The sequence below is a fragment of the Odocoileus virginianus genome, chromosome 18 (genome assembly GCF_023699985.2).
Source record: "Odocoileus virginianus isolate 20LAN1187 ecotype Illinois chromosome 18, Ovbor_1.2, whole genome shotgun sequence".
Taxonomy (NCBI): domain Eukaryota; kingdom Metazoa; phylum Chordata; class Mammalia; order Artiodactyla; family Cervidae; genus Odocoileus; species Odocoileus virginianus.
In genome coordinates, this window is record NC_069691.1 from 4,002,511 (window position 1) to 4,020,732 (window position 18,222).

Sequence of the window (18,222 nt, forward strand, 5' to 3'; positions counted from 1 at the left end):
CAGAGCCTATGATTCATGTAGGATGTTGCAAGGAGATGAAGCCTTGCTCATCTCATCCTATAACCCTAGCACAGGCCCCACCTTCCAGCTCCCCTCTCAGCTCAAGAGGTAAAATGAGAATGGAAACTCATGGCAGGGTACACCTCAAGTATTCCCTATTCCAGAATTGGTGGTAGATGCTAGGAATATATCGTTTGCTTGGGAAACTTGGAGTTTGCCTCTGCCCTCTGAGATACCATGTTGTCATGGCAAAAGCCTCTGATCTTTTGGAGTCCTTCTCTTGTTCTCTGCAGAGAGCATTTCAGAATTCTGGAGAGAGAATTTAAGGCGTCTGACCTCTCCTGCACTGGAGAAGAATGGCTTCTCCACAAAATCCCTTTTCCCGTTAAACACCAAGTCCTAGCAAATAGGGAGCATGGCCTCTTCATTTTTGTACGTGTATAGATTTTAACACAGCCTCTCATGTTCTTGATTCTCATCAACATTTCTAGTCTTAATTTCTAAGATTAAAATCTGTGAACACAAAAAGAAAACAATTAAAAATAAAATTATCCTTATGATTTTATCTTAAAGTATTTAATTATATAAACTGTTTTATTCATGTAAGTTAGGGTTTACATCCTCACCACTCTGTGGCCTGTTTTTTTTCCTCCTCCATGCAAATCTGGTAAGAAGATGACTGCTTACTGTAACTCAATTACTCACTAGTAAACAGGTTAATGCTTAATTTCTGGGTGCTGTTTCCTTTTGTGTACGAGCTGTCTCGTTTTCCCTGGAGATACTATGTACTTTAACACCTCTGTGTGTTTCTTTAGGCTTTTCCAGACACCCACTGTCCTACTTTAACTTGGAAAAACTTAACCAATCCTTTAAGGCAAGGTGGAAATGTGCCCTTGGCTGACGTCTCCCTCCTCTTCCTCTAGAAGCAGAGTTTTCTACAACCTCTATGTGTTATTCTACTTTCCCTGCCCTGAAATAGGTATGTATGACTGTCAGTGGTGGGATCATGCATCCATAAAAGCACAGTGTCTGGTCCATAATAATCACTTAATATGTGTTAAATTGAGCTAACCTAATGAATTAAACTGGCATAAGGTAAATATGCTGACTAGCTAGATAATAGATGATTCATTATTCAGCCAACCCTTATTTAGGATTCAATAGAATCACAGGTATCTGAAAGATAATCTAGTTCTGGTTCTTATATTTTGTATTTTATGGAGAATTTAATTTGAAGAAAGGCTTCTACAGCATAAAACAGCATGAAAGCCACTGATACTGGACAAACTATTTTCAGATGAGTGAATTGAAGATTTTTTAATATAAAATCTAGGTAATTTGATTTATTTTGAAAAATTTAAAGACCCAGCAATAAGGTTTTGGTTTCTCATTCTTGAAAACTGTTAATCTTCTGGAACCTTCTCCAGTTTACTACAGTCCTCATTACTCCCTAAAGTTTCCCTGATGCAGAAACTATGTATTAAGAGCAGCACTGAACCCCCAAAATAGTGACTCTGGCATTCCATGGAAATACACCTGGCCTTTGTCCTGTATTTGTGTTACTTGCCTGTCACTGAAGACAATTGAACTTGAGTCCTCAGATTTGAAGCAGGTGTGTTTCTAAGAAATATTGTGGAAAAATATTTTTGACAAATTAAATTCCATTCCTATTCAGAGGAATCAACTGTAACTATACACTTAACTCTTTTGTACATCAAATGAGCACACTTGATTATATTTCTATTTCCTTGACAAGAGCTACATCTTAGCCTGGCATATAATTCCAAGAGCTCAATTTGTCCTGTTAAAATTCTGTAAAAATTTCTTTTATTATTATGACATTTACTTTTGCACAGAAGCTCAAGTTCAGTGTAAATGTTCTTCCTTTGCAAGTCATCTTTTTGTTTAGCTTTCTTTTCCTGCATAGATAAGATCATTCTTTTTATATAGCTTTTAATCACAAAAATGAAACTGTTGTCAAGACAAATTAAAAACTGAGCAACATTAAATTAATTTTTGCCAGGGGCTTGGTGAGCTCATTAGAGCTGTAGATTTAGACTTTTTTTTTCACCCTAGGAAGTTTTCCTTTGGGTATATAGTTTTACATTTAAAATTTCATATAAAATTTACACATGCTAAGTGTTAAACTGTTCAATGATTTTTGATTTCAGAACATTTTCATCATCCCCCAAAGTCTCTTTGTCCTTATTTGAAGTTGATCCCTGCTCCCAGCCACACCACTCCTTGCCCACCCCCAACACCCTGCCCCAGCTCTAGCCAAACTTGAGCCAGAAATACACTCGCCCCAGTCAAGACCTCAACCTTGGGCAGTTATTGGCCCTCCTTATTCAGTCATCACTGAGGTCATCGCTTCCCAACAATGCCACTGGACATGGGTGTTGCCATCACTCCACATGGCGTGAACTTCCTTCCACCGTAGCACAACCTGTCCCCTGCCCTGGCAGAACCTTACTGAGCTGGGGAGTGATTGGAGCTCCTTCAGACAAGAATGCTGCAGACTCTCACTGTTCCTACTTAAAGTTCAGCTGTTTTTTTAAGCACAAATATTTCACAGATTATTGTTTGCAGTTGTTTTGAGAAAAATGCTCTGCTGATCTCCTAAGTCAGCCATTAGATAGAAGGCTTACTTTGATTTTTTTTTTTTTCCTCAATGATATCAGTGACCAGCTGGTTGGAACTTTGTAATCAATTGCTGTCTCTATCTTATCATCATCATCTCTGTTTCTTCTGCTCTGCAGTGTGAAGATGGGCTTTAGTTAGCTATTGCAATATTAGGTTTAAGTTTGTATTGTGTCCTTGCTGTCTACCTCTTTACATCAGTCTGGCCTCTCAGTTTATTTTTGTCATTTTTTTTTCTTAATTTTATAAAGTTTCTTTCATGTTTTTCATTTGATTTCATAGTATTCCTAAGAAAAAATGTTCTCTATTTTTGGAGCAAGGTGGTATTCTTTGATTTTCAAATGCTGCGTTTTATATAATTTTCCTAATTTACTCAACTTTGAACAAAGAGGATAGATCTAGTCTGATATTTGCCCTCTCCTACATCTCATACTCTATTTGGATTCTTTCACCATCCACCAATGTACTGTTCCAAGTCTCTTTCAAGAAAGAAGCTAAAAGCCAAGCAGATGCAAGCATCCCAGCACTTAAGTTTTTAATGTCTAGAAGACATTTATCCAGTTCAGCATTACTTTATTGAGTCAGGACTTTGTTCCCATTACCTGGTTTTCTAACTCTGAGCTAGTGTATTTGCTACTGAAAACGTTGAGTCAGCATGGTAACTCTTGCTTTGTTGGAAGTAGCATGGGTAATCCAGTCTTCAGTGTGGATTTCTTTCTCTTTCTGTACCCTGCCCCCAACTCATGCCTTGACACCACAGGGTTTAATACTGATGGGCCAAGTTCAATTACTGAATGTTATAAGACTCCAGAATGAATCTAGGAATGAAGTACCGGAGAATCCTCGGGGAAGAATTCTCTTAGAGAGGAAGATTCCCCTCAGGAACTGGGTCTCTAATATGATGGTTGATGTTTATGGCTGTGTGCTGTCTTTCAGAGACACTTATATGAACTCACTGGCCGTCATTTCTCAGTATGACCCATCTACATAACAGAATTAATTCCTTTCAGTGATTAAAAACATTATTGATATCATTGATTTATATCTTTAGTTTCCTCTGCTATTGTATTTTCCTACCACATCGGTGTTACGTTTGAGGGGGAAGTTAACAACCTGCTACCATATACTGAAAGTATCCAAATGCTGGCTAACTAATAGAACCCTTAAGGGTAAAGAATCTGCTTATGCAGGAGATGAAAGAGACACAGGTTCGATCCCTGGGTTGGGAAGATCCCCTGGAGGAGAGCATGGAGACCCACTCCAGTATTCTTGCTTGGAAAATGCCATGGACAGAGGAGCCTGGCAGGCTATAGTCCATGGGGTTGCAGAGTTGGGCATAACTGAGCATGCATGTCCTAAGCTTTTTAGCTTATATCCCTGAAAAATACATTTTCTGCTAAAGTTTCTATGCACAGAAATATTTGGAGGAGTGTGTACTAGAGCAGCAAACATCGAATTTTAATATACATTGCTTCTAAAAATTTCATGTGCCTATGGATCCCCTGGGGATGCTGTTAAAATGCAGATTCTGCAGTTCTCACAAGATCCCTGGTGATGGGGATACTGATGTTAAGAGCAGTACAGGGCTAGAAGAGTTGGCATGCTTTGTCTGTGATTTGGGGCCCGAATCACTCGTAGTGTGTGGTCTTTTGTTTGCCAACTTGGGCATTTTCATGGTGTCAAACTTAAATAGAGTTAATTTTCAGGATAAGACTGTTTTTATCCCTCTGCCTGCTTTCTAGACCTCTCCTCCAACGTAATTACTTTCTTATTCTAATATTTTCTTTAGAGAATCTTCTTCATGATTGGCAGTTTCAGTTTATAAGTTATGTTGTAGTTCAGGATTACAAGGCATTTAGCTAGAAATGCCCAAAGAGTAAACTTGAGCTCTCATGTAGAAGAAAGGTAATGGTGGTGTTTTCAGTGATAGCACCACCTGAAAATAGCTTGTTGGGGTGGTTTGGTCAGTGGATACAGGCAGGAAAACAACTGTGCCCAGGAAGCTTTAAATGCCTTAAATATTTGGAAAAAGCAAATTAAAGCAAGTAGCATTGACACCAGTTCAGTAGCCTTGGACAATTCATTATAGTTGTTTTTAATAATTTAATTTTCATAAAATAACTAAAATTAAATTTCATTTATGTCTTAAAATATGTCAGCTCAGTTCAATAATGTTCAAGTTTTGTATATTCTCTATCAAAAACTAGTCTGTTAAGTATCTTTCGTCTTACTTTTTAAGAAGCAGTTTGTTGCTGCCTTAGCCTGTAGCCATCTCTCCTTTCCTTCCCACCTTCTTCCCTCCTGGCTTCTTAGTATTTAATGCTCTCCTGTTCAGTCCCGTCATATAAAAAAATCCCTTACAGCAGCTTCAACACTCCCTACTGAATTTCCAGCCTCCTAACTCTTCTGGGTCCCAAACTGTGCCTAATTAAGCTTTTCATGAATTTCCATGTCATTGTGATAAAGCATTGTCCAGTAGACCCTGTCCCTGCGAATCCAGCTTCTGACTTCAGGGAGCAAGTTTTTTAATATTTATTGGTATAGCTCTATTTTTATTACTAGCATGAACTCATCTGTTATTATTTTGCTGTCTCTAGTCTTTCTGAACACTCATAATTGTCCTTTTTTCTGTCTACTAAATTATGTTTCTCTATTATAGGAAATCTCACTTGAAGAGAGACCTAGCAATACATTTATCAAGATTTTTTTAATACAAATATTTCACAGCCCTTATCTACCTACTTCGACTTACTCAGTTTTTATGATTATTATTTTTTATTACATACTAACTTATTTATTTATGTTCTTTTTTTATGTGTACTATCAAGGTTAGTCGATAAAACTGCAATTCCCCAAATAGTATTTACTGCAATAATAATAGGAATGTCAATTAATGCAATAGACTAGAGAGTACCAATATAGACAATTATATGTATATAAAACTCTGTATGTTTAAAGAGGTTCAGGAAGGGTTGTTTAAATAGGGTATTATAGAAACAGGGTAACATTTCAATAGTTTAAGGTGAATCCCTCCTTTATTGTGTTTCAAAGTCAATCCATATGGAGTAAAAATGTAAACATTGAACCAAATTATAATAGAAATTGACAAAGATTAAGTCATTTATGAAATATCTAGAAGGAGGATAACTTATTCCTTTTGGAAGAAATTTAAAAAGTTGTAAATGGATGATTGATAGCTTCAAGAATATATGTATTTGAGATTTCTATACCACTTAAAAAACCCAAAGGGGCTGATATATACAACATTTTTAAAAATTCTCATTTATAAAGAAGACATTCAAACTAGGAAGGATAAATAAAAAAGAGGGTATCAATGCATTTCACTAGACTGTAAGCTCTGAGAGGCCAGGGACATTTCCTGGTACTTCACAGAAAATGCCTGATGGCTCAGCAGGTAAAGAATCCACCTGCAATGCAGGAGACATAGGAGATGTGGGTTTGATCCCTGGGTCAGGAAAATCCCCTAGAGAAGGAAATGCAACCCATTCCAGTATTCTTGCTTGGAGAATCTCATGGACAGGAGCCTGGAGGGTTACAATCCATGGTGTCGCAAAGAGTTGGACATGACTGAGCACATGGCACTCACAGATGATAGGTATGTAATCAGTATTGAGTAAATAAATGATTAGGGGGCCACAAATAAAAAGTAAAATCTTATTACTGCAAGATCTTAAAGTCTTATCACTCTATGGATAAATAAGTGAAATAAATAACTCTGGACAGCTAAAACATGCCAACTAAAATAGTTTAAAAAAGCATACAGTATCAGCAGTGTTATAGTAGAACTGGTACATATTCCTTGTAGTGGCTCTTTAAATTGGTAACCTTTTGGAGGTAACATGTTAATTTGTAATAAGGGCATATCATACCTCATGCATAAATTTATCCTAATGAAGTAGCCAAGGTTGAATATTAATATTTCATATCTACAGATTAAATAGATATAAATAGTGAATATTTCTATATCCTATATGTATTTATATGCTGAAGATACTCAATCTAACTTTGTAATATTTAATATTAGGAGAATGGTTGCTTACATTTTCACTTTGCACAAAGGGTTTGTTATGAAACCATGCAAATATTATTAAACAATGCATATTATTATGTTCTGATTGCAACTGTAAAAATTCTATTAGCACATAAAAGACATATGCATGCATGCATAAACAAAATCAGTTTTATGTAGGTTGTGGACTTGTCTTACTATTATTGTTATGTATATTTTTAATATCAGTTTTAATTAAGAAATATAAGTGGTTTCTCTATATATTATCCATATATTTCCATAAATTTATGCATATTTAATTTATATTCTTATGAGCCTAGTAAAGCTGTTGGATGGCATCACCAACTCGATGGACATGAGTTTGTGTAAGCTCCGGGAGTTGGTGATGGGCACGGAAGCCTGGTGTGCTGCAGTCCATGGGGTTATAAAGAGTCAGACATGACCGAGCAACTGAACTGAGTAAAGCTGTTGGTCTCCTAGGGAGATTGTAGTTGTTTCTTACTGACCGACAGGCTCTCCACTAATATTGATAAATTCACTGTGGTCGTGGTTTAGTCACTAAGTTGTGTCAGACTCTTTTGCGACCCCATGGACTGTAGCCCACCAGGCTCCTCTGTCCATAGGATTTCCTAAGCAAGAATACTGGAGTGGGTTTCCATGCTCTCTCCTCCAGGGGATCTTCCCAACCCAGGGATTGAACCTGCATCTCCTAAGTCTCCTGCATTGCAGGAGGATTCTTTAACCACTGAGCCACCAGGGAAGCCTGATATTCTCATTAATGAATATTTACAAGAGAGCAGGAAGCGTGATGTCAACTGAAGATTGAGGGGAAACTTGGAAGAAAAGTTCTCGAGGCATTGTCTACCTTAACAGACCTATGAAGCACAAAGCATGTCATGTTTTCTGCATGTAGAGAACAAGGCTTAGAGGCATCCCAAGCTGTAGTTGCAGCAAGAACTGATGGGACCATTTTTGAATGGATTGACTGGTAGATACCCACTAGGAGATAATTTGCAGCACTGAAAATATTAACTGTACTTATTTTTATGTCTTGGATTTACATGTGTTAAAGAAATAACTGGTTTATTGAGATATAATTTACAGACCACAGCACCCCTTTGAAGTATATAATGCAGTGGTTTTTAGTATATTTACTGAATTGTACAATCATCACTTCTATTAAATTTTAAGTCTTTTTTATAATTTATTTATTTATTTTTGGCTGTGCTGGGTCTTCGTTGTTGCAGGAGCTTTTCTCTAGTTGCAGAGAGCGTAGGCTGCTCTCTAGCTGTGGCGTGTGGGCTTCTCACTGGGGCGGGTTCTCCTGTTGCCGAGCACGGGCTCTAGGAGTGAGGGCTCAGCCATTGCAGCTCTTGGGCTCAGGCTCAATAGTTGTGGTACACGGGCTTAGTTGCTCCATAACATGCTGGATCCTCCTGGGCCAGGGATCAAACTCATGTCTCCTGCACTGGGAGGCAGATTCTTTACCACTGAGCCAGCAGGGAAGCCCTCTATCGAATTTTCTACCACTGAAGAAACCCTGTACCCATTAGCGGTCACTACCTAATTCTCCTCCCTGCAGTAACCACTAATCTACTTTATCAGTTCAGTTCAGCTCAGTTCAGTCACTCAGTCATGTCCGACTCTTTGCAACCACATGAACCGCAGCATGCCAGGCCTCCCTGTCCATCACCAACTCCCGGAGTCTACCCAAACTCATGTCCATTGAATCGGTGATGACATCCAACCATCTCATCTTCTGTTGTACTTTCTCTATAAATTTCCCTCTTTAGGACATTGCATATAAATAGAATCATATGATTTAAGTGGTCTTTTGTGTCTGGCTTCTTTTTTTTTTGGCCACACCGAGCATCACGTGGGATCTTAGTTTCCCGACCAGGGATGGGAGCATACGCTCCCTGCATTGGAAGCTTTGGAGTCTGAACTACTGGACCACCAGAAAAGTCCCTGTGTTTGTCTTCTTTCAGTTAGCATAATGTTTTTAAGGTTTTAATGTTGTAGCATGGATCAGTGTTTCATTTTTTATGGATTAATAATTCCTTTGTTGGTTGATAATACCACATTTTGTTTATCCATTTGTCAATAGATGGACATTTGGATTGTTCCAACTTTTTGTCTTCTATTGCTATGAGCATTTGCTTATGAGTGTTTGTGTGGACGAGTGTTTGTGTGAGTATATATTTGTTTTCAATCCTCCTGGCTGTATACCTAGGAGTTGATTTTACCCAGAACCATCTTGTCCCTGAAGGCACTATTTGTAAATCATTTGACAAGAATTAAGAGTATATAGTTTATGACATAGATAATAACTTGATTTTTCTCTTCATTTTTATTTAAAGGTAACTGACCAATATAGGGGTAGAACTCCTTGATTTTGCTGAAATTGTGGTTAACAATGTATCAGAGTATGAATTTAAAAGAATAAAATAATGTGGAATAAAAACCATTATGTTGAAGCTGTCATCATCATCATTATTAAACAGTTTAGAATGGCTAAATGTTTCGTAATGAAAATATTTTGTCTTTACATAAATTACAGAGCAGAGAAGTAGAAGTGTTGGATATAATTACATTAGATTTTTCAAAAAATCCCTTTGTAGTGGTAGGCACTCTTTTCCTTGGCCTTGTTCTTTGAGTTTCAGATCAATGAATATAAGCAAATAACAACTCATCTAAGAAATGTGGGAAAACTACAGGAAGGCTTGGTTTTGACTGAAATGCATGAAAAATTAGAGAAAATCATCTCTGAATTGTTTTTATTAGTCAGTGGCTCCTGCAGCCTTGGGGTATACATTTTGGTAGACATGCCAAGTCTCCCATATCTTTGCTGTTAGTATCCTGTTTCAGGGCTGCTTGCAGATACAGGATCACCTGGAAAACTGGTCATACTTTAATGACTATCCACTCTATTGCATTAATTTGTCAATTGCTGTGCAAATATCTTATTTTTCTATATATTTTTATTAAATATTCTAATATGTGAAAGAATTCCTTTCATATATTTAAGTTGTAAACTTTTTATTCTCCATCCTTCCCTGATTGCTTTTCTGGACAATATTTGGAATCATTTTCTCATAAAAAATTCCCTAGAATTTTCTTATCAAATTCTTTGCAGAACTTTAAGTTATTTTGGAACTATTGTCAGCATTTATAAACACTTTGCCGACAAAGGTCCGTATAGTCAAAGCTGTGGTTTTTTTCAGTAGCCATGTATGGATGTGAGAGTCGGACCATTAAGAAGGCTGAGCGCCAAAGAATTGATAGAAAACTCTTGAGAGTCCCTTAGAGAACAAGGAGATCAAAGCCATCCATCCTAAAGGAAATCAGTCCTGAATATTCATTGGAAGGACTGATGCTGAAGCTGAAGCTCCAATACTTTGGCCACCTGATGCGAAGAGCTGACTCACTGAAAAAGACCCTGATGCTGGGAGAGATCGAGGGCAGGAGGAGAAGGGGACGACAGAGGATGAGATGGTTGGATGGCATCACTGACTCAATGGACATGAGTTTGAGCAAACTCTGGGAGAATGTGAAGGACAGGGAAGCTGGTGTGCTGCAGTTCACGGGGTCACAAAGAGTCAGACATGACAGTGACTGAACAACAACAACAACAACAGAATACCTACTTGGCTTTTTACTGGAATTACTTAGATCAATCTGAAGAAAGTTGCCATCTTTCCCGGCTTCCCTGGTGGCTCAGAGGTTAAAGCGTCTGCCTGCAATGAGGGAGAACTGGGTTTGATTCCTGGGTCGGGAAGGTCCCCTGGAGAAGGAAATGACAACCCACTCCAGTATTCTTGCCTGGAGAATCCCATGGGTGGAGGAGCCTGGTGGGCTACAGTCCATGGGGTTGCAAAGAGTCGGACATGACTGAGCGACTTCACTTTCACTTTGCCATCTTTCCAATTCATAAATGAAATATACCTTTCCATTTTAAAATTTTTTCTAATATTTTATTGCTGGTACAAAGAATTAAAGTTAATTTGTATATATAAAAAAGATACTAGGCCACCCACATAGGGCATATTAAGGGAGTGTGATATTAGTTTGCAGTAGGTGTTTGCCATCACCCTCAGCTTGTATGAGAAGTGGAAGTTCAAGAGTTGGGGGAGGGACTATTTTGAAATGAGTCACTGGTATACCCTCATGGGGAAGGGAAGTGTCCTTGACCTCAAGTCAAGAGGAAAGAGTGATGAGAACCACTAGGAGAGTTTTGGCCCATGTCCCCTGTGGTTTAGGAGCCACAGGGCCTCATGTCCTTTTTTTGTTCTTTGAGTCCGTGTGTGTGTGTGTGTGTCTGTGTGTGTGTGTATGTTCTAAGTTGCTTCAGATGTGTCAAACTCTGTGCAACCCTATGGACTGCAACCTGCCAGACCCTCTGTCCAAAGGATTCTCCAGGCAGAATACTGGAGTGTGTTGTCTTCCGGAACCAGGGATCGAACCTGCATCTCTTATGTCTACCTGCATTGGCAGGTGGGTTCTTTACCACTTGTGCCACCTGGGAAGCCCTCTTTGAGTACGTTCTGCCTCTCCTAAATATGGTTGTTCTGATAGTTGTCATGTGTCCATGTTACGATGGCCACCGTGTATAGGCTGAGGTGTGCCAATTGCTCGGAAGCCTTGATAATGCTAACTGCTGCTAAGTCACTTCAGTCGTGTCCGACTCTGCGCGACCCCGTAGACGGCAGCCCACCAGGCTCCACTGTCCCTGGGATTCTCCAGGCAAGAACACTGGAGTGAGTTGCCAACTACTAAAAATGAATACACACATCTACTTCTCTTTAAAAATATAATTGGTGATCAAGAAAATGCTTTTTTGATAAACTTGTAAGAGTTCAGAGTCCACACAAATCTATGGATTCTTAATCAACTTGATACAAGAAGTAGCAAATATGAACAAAATATGTTCCTTTCACTTTGGAAATTGATTCTTTGGAGAGATTTAACCTCTTGATGAACCCATATTATCTTTTTACTGTTAGAAAAAAAAGCATTCAATCTCATTGAAAGGAGAATATATAATACTGCATCTGGGAAGAAAATTAGATGAGTTAGAGCTTTCATGATGGTAGAAATGACAATTTTTGATTAACAAATTGTCAGCACGGGGGCACATTCCTTCAATTTTCAGCAATTTGAAATCCCAGCATTAATCCGCTTTCGCTGAATGCCACCCACTGTTCATACAGCAGTGAGGAAGGCAGTAATGAAAAATCGAAGAACAAGCATTAGATCAGAGATCATGCTGGCTACAGTGTCTTTGTTTTGTGTGAAGACTTTTTTTTATTATTCTGAAATTGGTTAAAACATGCATTGTCCTCCTCAAATGACTTCTGTGAATGCTTCTTTTAGAACAATAAATGGTGCTAATAAGTTGGCCAGCCTCCCACCAACTAGACATTTAATATATGTTGTATGAGCACATGAATAAGAATTCAGAATTACAGAAACATAGGGAGTGTTCCCCCACTCGTGCTTGTCTTTTTCTGGAATTCAAAATAAATCAAACTATCATAGTGCTCCCAGGAAGCTTAAATCTATAAAATAATGACTTTGTTTTTATAAATTGATTCAATTTAATCCATGCTTTTATTTATTTATTTCTTTTATTGCTTATTAGGGTCCTACAATGTGTAAGGCACTGCAGGGACTTAAGTGGATGCACAAAAATGGCCCTGCTATAAAAGAGTTTATAGTACCCATATACGTTCCATTGTTTGGTCCACAGTTTTTTACTTTGTCTATATTCTTTTTTTTTTTTTAAATTTTATTTATTTATTTTTGGCTGTGCTGGGTCTTTATTGCTGCGGGGGCTTTTCCTTTCGTGGCAAGGGGAAGCGTCTCTAAAGCTGTGGTGCCCGGGCTGTAGGGGGTGCAGGCTTCGGAAGTTGCTGCAGGCGGGCGCAGTAGCTGAGGCTCCTGGGCTCTGGAGCACGGGCTCAGCAGCTGTGGCACACAGGCTTGGTTGCTCCAAGGCATGTGGGATCTTCCTGGGTCATGGATCGAACCCGTGTTTCCTGCATTGGCAGCGGATTCTTTTATCTCTGAGCTACCAAGGAATCCCCATATATTCTTCCTCCACATTTTTGATCTACTGAATAAATTTGCCAATATTTAAAAAACTTTTTATTGGAATATGGTTGCCTTACAATGTTGTAATAGTTTCTAGTATACAGCAAAATGAATCCGCTATATGTATACATGTATCCCCTTTTTCTCGGATTTCCTTCCCGAATAGGTCATCACAGCACTGGGTAGAATTCCCTGTGCTATATAGTACGCTCTCATTAGTTATCTGTTTTATGCATAGTATCAGTAGTTTATATATGTCAATCCCAGTTTCCCAATTCATTCTCCATACCCTTCCCCACCTTCTCCCCATCCATACTTTTGTTCTCAACGTCTGCGTGTCTATTTCTGCTTTGTAAATAAGATAGTCTGTAACAATTTTTTCAGATTCCAAATACATAGATTAATATACATTTATTTTTCTCCTTCTTACTTCACTCTATATGACAGTCTCTACAAATGACCCAATTTTGTTCCTTTTTATGGCTGAGTAATAATTCATTGTATATATGTACTACATCTTATTTATCCATTCCTCTGTTAATGGACATTTAGATCATTTCCATGTCCTGGCTATTGTAAACAGTGCTATAGTGAACATTGGCGGGTATGTGTCTTTTTGAATTACAGTTTTCTCTGGGTATATGCCCAGGAGTGGAAACATGCAATGTTATTCACACGTGAATGTGACACTGCTCACTTCTCTGTCTGTAAACTATTGTTTTGTGCTTTTTTTTTCTCAAACAAAGGCTTGGGACTGCTAGTTCCTCACTTCTGATATTTTTGGTCTCCCCTGGCACCAAACTATATATTACATTTTCAGAAAGACTTCTTATGGCTAAGTAGTATATAGACTATCACCTAGAGGGAGAAAAAATTTGATTGACACAGGACTGGATGTTGTGACCTGGGCAACTTGGTTATTGCCTATAACTGTGAGTAGTTCCATGGAGCAAAAAAGAATGTGAAATGGGAGTTCAATCATCTGTGGTTCAAAGAAAAGGCAGCCAATCTGTGGACTGTTCTTAGTAGAGTGGTTTAGTAATGTGTGATGAAAACCTCAAACAGGAAGTCTTAAGTTGGGGTTGATGACTGCTTCAGAGGATCTGTGAATTTCCTGAAATTATGAATAACATTTTATATTTAAGAAGCTGTGTGTTTTCCTGAGTAGATAATCTATAGCTTTCACTGGTTTCTAAGATAGTCATGAATTCCTAAAAAAGTTGTGAACTATTGGCCTACGGCAGGGGTTGGTGAATTTTTTCTGAAAAACACAAGCTAGTAAATATATTAGGCTTTGAATAGCATTCAGCCTCTGTAAACAGATGGGTGTGGCTGTGGCCCAGGGGCCTTACGTTTCCCACTTCTGATTTAGGCTATTATTTGGTAAGATGGAACTTTCAAAATACTGTGCTGAAGTACATTCACATTTTCCCTTTTATATAAATTATATTTACTTTGCTGCACACATGAAACTAACAACATAGCATTGTAAATTAACTACAATTGTTTTAAAAAATCATATTTAACATGTGAATTTTATTTACTTAATTTTGTTTTTTTCTTATTGAAGTATAATTTACATGGACTAAAATGAACCATTCTTAAAAGTACAGCTTAGTGCATTTTTGCATATGTAAATATCCGTGTAGCCACCACCCACATCAAGATATAGAATATTTCCATCCCTTCAGAAATGTCTCTTATATTACTCTTTAGCCATAATCTTCTCCCTCCCCCAGAAATAACCATTCTTCTTTCTTCTATCATCATAACGTAGTTTTACCTTTTCTTTTTTAAAAAATTTTGACTGCGCTGCTTGCAATGTGGGATTATTAATTCCCTGAGGAAGAATCAAATCTGTGCCCCCTACAGTGGATGTGTGGAGTCTTAACCACTAGACACCAGGGAAGTCCCCAGTTTTATCTTTCCTTGAGCTTCATTTACATGAGATTGTAGAGCAATGTGTATTTGTGTATGTGTGTTTGGCTTCTTTTACTCAACCTAATGTTTTGAGGTTCATCTGTGTTTTTGAACACACAAACTTTTCGTTTAGATATCTGGTTAATTTACAATATTGTTATTCCTAAAGACCCTTCTGGCTTAAATAGCAAGATTTTCTTGGTCCTTTTGGTGTTTGTGTCACTGAACTAAGGGCCCACAAGAAGATGCAGGAGAATTCCTATCTCCACCCTCCTACCACTTGGAGTTAAACCACAAAAACAGAAATTGCAATTCAAGAGCTGCTACGAATAACAGATTACATCAACACATTGAAGCATGTGCTCTGAGTATTCTTTGTCATTGGAGAGAGTAAGGGTCTAGACATATTATTAACGAGTGAAGGCTCTTGTTTCTCTTTACCCGCATACTGGTGGTAACTAATTTGGTTTAATACTACCCTTTGTCCATAGAATCCTAAGGAAGTGTCTAATACCCTTTAATCTGGTGCTTCTCAGATTTTAATGTGCATGCCTGGGGGTTTTGTTAAAATGCAGATTATGAGTCAGTTGGTCCTGGTGTAGCCTGAGAATCTGTCCGTCTGGCCAGTTCCTACAGAGCACTGATGCTGCTTGCATGTGAAACAAGCTTCGAGTCGCAGGACTCTCATTTAGTAATCTGTATTGATATGGTTTAGGCCAGAGATGATGGTATCCGAGGACAGTGACAGTACAAATTCAGAAATAAGATACTGGTGAGTTAAAATGGATTAGAAATTCCCGAGAAACTGGAATAGTACATGAAGAACAGAAGATACCAAGGATGATACCTAGGAGTTCTCCTTATGAAATTAGATGATTGATGGTAGCTCTGGATACCTATCCAGATTATTATCCAGTTCTGGATTTCTTCTGCCCCTGAATTTTTTGTAGCCATGGGAACTTAAGAATGTGGGTTCCTGCTGGAGCAACATATATTTTCCACCCTGCCTATGTCTAGACTGTCAAGGTTTTCCTCTGTTAGGTTTACAGTAGATTTTTCTTAAGAAAGGCCTGCACTCTCTGTGTTGTAATAGTTACCTGCTCAGTTCTCATGATTCTACCTAACCACCTCTACTTTTATGCAGTAAATGTTGGCATAACATTTGCTCGTAGATTGTTAACACATTTTAGGGCCTATGATATTCACGTGGACTTAGGTCCATCGCATCTTCCAGTGCTGTTTTGTTAAGCAGGTTATTACTTCATGGCAACTTGACCTTCCTCCAACAGACATTTTTATGAAAACATCTGATTTTGTTGATTTTCATCTCTTGCTTCAGCTTGCCCACCATCTCTCTAGGAACTGTTGTTCATAACAGTTCACGTTCATGCGTGTGTTACTTCTTTGCCGAGCCCCAACTCACACACACGTATTACTTATTTGGGGACTTCATTTAAACAATGATTGCAATGACTCATCCCATATTTTATAACAAGCATAGCCTAAATTAGTAGTAACAGTTTATATAGCACTTTTGCCCATTATAGCCTTCCTACCCTTCTCTATAATTTCAAAGCCCTGTTTTCAGATGTTTCACAAATAACATTTCCAGTACAAAAGTCTTTTTTAGTTTTATATTTTAAAAAATTGTGTGTATTTAAAAAATTTCTTATATGTAAATGATATTTATAGCATATAGACAATTGGAAAGATAATTGGAAAGTATAGAGACTAACTGGAAATCACTCATATAGCTATCAGTTATCTTAAGAAATAAAATATTATCCAATGCGTAAAAATCCTTTCAATACATTACCCTGTTTCTAAAATAGAGACCATAAATGGCCTGACCCTTGTGATAACCATCATCCTGTTTTTATTTATAGTCTTACCACATATGTATGCATCCTAAAAAATTGCTTAATTTTGCCTCTTTAAAAAATCTTTATGACTGGAATCATTCTGTTTACCTTACTTTGTGATTTGCTTCTTTTGTTTAATATTACACTGGTGTTAAGGCATATGGTTATGGTGCATTAATTTAATTCATGTATAGTATCCCATATCATTGATACATCACACTTTTTGTATTTATCAGGTCTATTACTTTTGGACATTGAGACTGTCCAATTTTGGCATATTGTAAATAATGCTTCTATGAGCAGCACTCAGTTCAGTGTTTAGAATGCATAGGACATAGATGGGAAGGGTCAAGTATCCAAAAGTCCCAAGCAGAAGGGATGAGAGTGGAGGAGAGAATGGATGGCCTGAGATGCATTCTTTAGGTATTCCTGGAGAAAATGCAAAGTAGGCTTTCAGTTAATCTCTTTTAAAAGAGGGGGCAATGGGTAATGGATTTGTAAGACTTCTCTTAAAAGATGTTGGTCTGAGCAGCTTCAATTTCTGCAGTCACTTGGCCTTCGGTGGTGTTCTTCTATGCTGCAATGCTGCAGCTGGGGCATTCAGCTTTGTAACCCAAATTCCTGGCTATGATTCGAGTCAGCTTTTGTATCCTACTATCATAGTTGCTTGTCACAATTTGGCTGGCATCTATAGTAATGCAGTCATATACTTTCATAGTGTTAGCAGCTTTTAGAACAATTTTCAAGGTACTTTCACTCAAACACATGATCCCATAGAATACTATGCATTTTACTTTGTCTTCATAAAAACAAAGCTTTTCTTTATGGCTTTTTCACAATTAAGGCTGAGAAAAGAGAATTTTATTTTGGGTTAATAATTTCCATTAGACTAATTGGTTTGTCAAGTAGAAACAAAAAAACTCATTGAAGGGGGTTAATGATTCTTTGCAGTTTGAATGATCTGACACCACCAAGTATATTTGTGTAGATGCATCCTCTCTCTTTTCCTTTAACAGACACTGATTATCAAGTGTTGTATTGTTGAATACAGTGTTTTATTAAAGGGTCTTTTATATTGTTCATCTCCTGAGAGATAATCACAGACTAACTCAATATTTCCTGCAGTCTCTTTAAGAGGCTTTATAAATATGAAAAGAAGATTCTCAGAGAATTGCTTCTTTTTAAATTTCCTCTGTTGATATAGTTACAGAATTATGTTTCATAGTTGTTTGTTTTTAAAAGATTCTTATTTCTTAAAACAAAACAATGAATTTGGGAAAAAGTTTTCTCAAGCAAAAGTTGGTCGCTTTATGGAAACACTTATGTAATTCTAATACCTAGAATGTGCTAGAAAAATTTATTGATACCATTAAGATTGATGTATTTTCCTTTTCCTTTTGTTGGTTAAGTCTTAAAGAAATTTTCACACCAAGATTTATGAGTGCTGTATTTGGAGGATTCTTTCATCTACTTGGCACAGATAGAAATGTCATCTTGACCTTGTTTCTGAAGGATGTTTTAACCTCACTAATTAAGCAACCTCCGTTGCTATTCAGCGAAGCTCTCTTGTGGGTGAAGGGCCTTTGATTAGGGAAATTCCCTAATTGGATAGGACCTTTCATCATGAAACAGTCATAACATGTTGATTATAGTTTTACCATTAGGAATTCCATTGCT

The 18,222-nt window shown here is 37.7% G+C and overlaps 1 long non-coding RNA gene across 4 annotated transcripts in view; it reads left to right on the forward strand.

Moving 5' to 3' along the window:
- Nucleotides 1–553: 553 nt before the first annotated feature.
- The window catches only part of LOC110143777 (uncharacterized), a 527,857-nt gene continuing 510,188 nt past the window's right edge, over nucleotides 554–18,222 (forward strand). For all 4 annotated transcript variants that reach the window (XR_011492754.1, XR_011492756.1, XR_011492755.1 and 1 more), the window contains exon 1: nucleotides 554–979. This is a non-coding gene — a long non-coding RNA (uncharacterized lncRNA). The remainder of the gene's footprint in view (nucleotides 980–18,222) is intronic.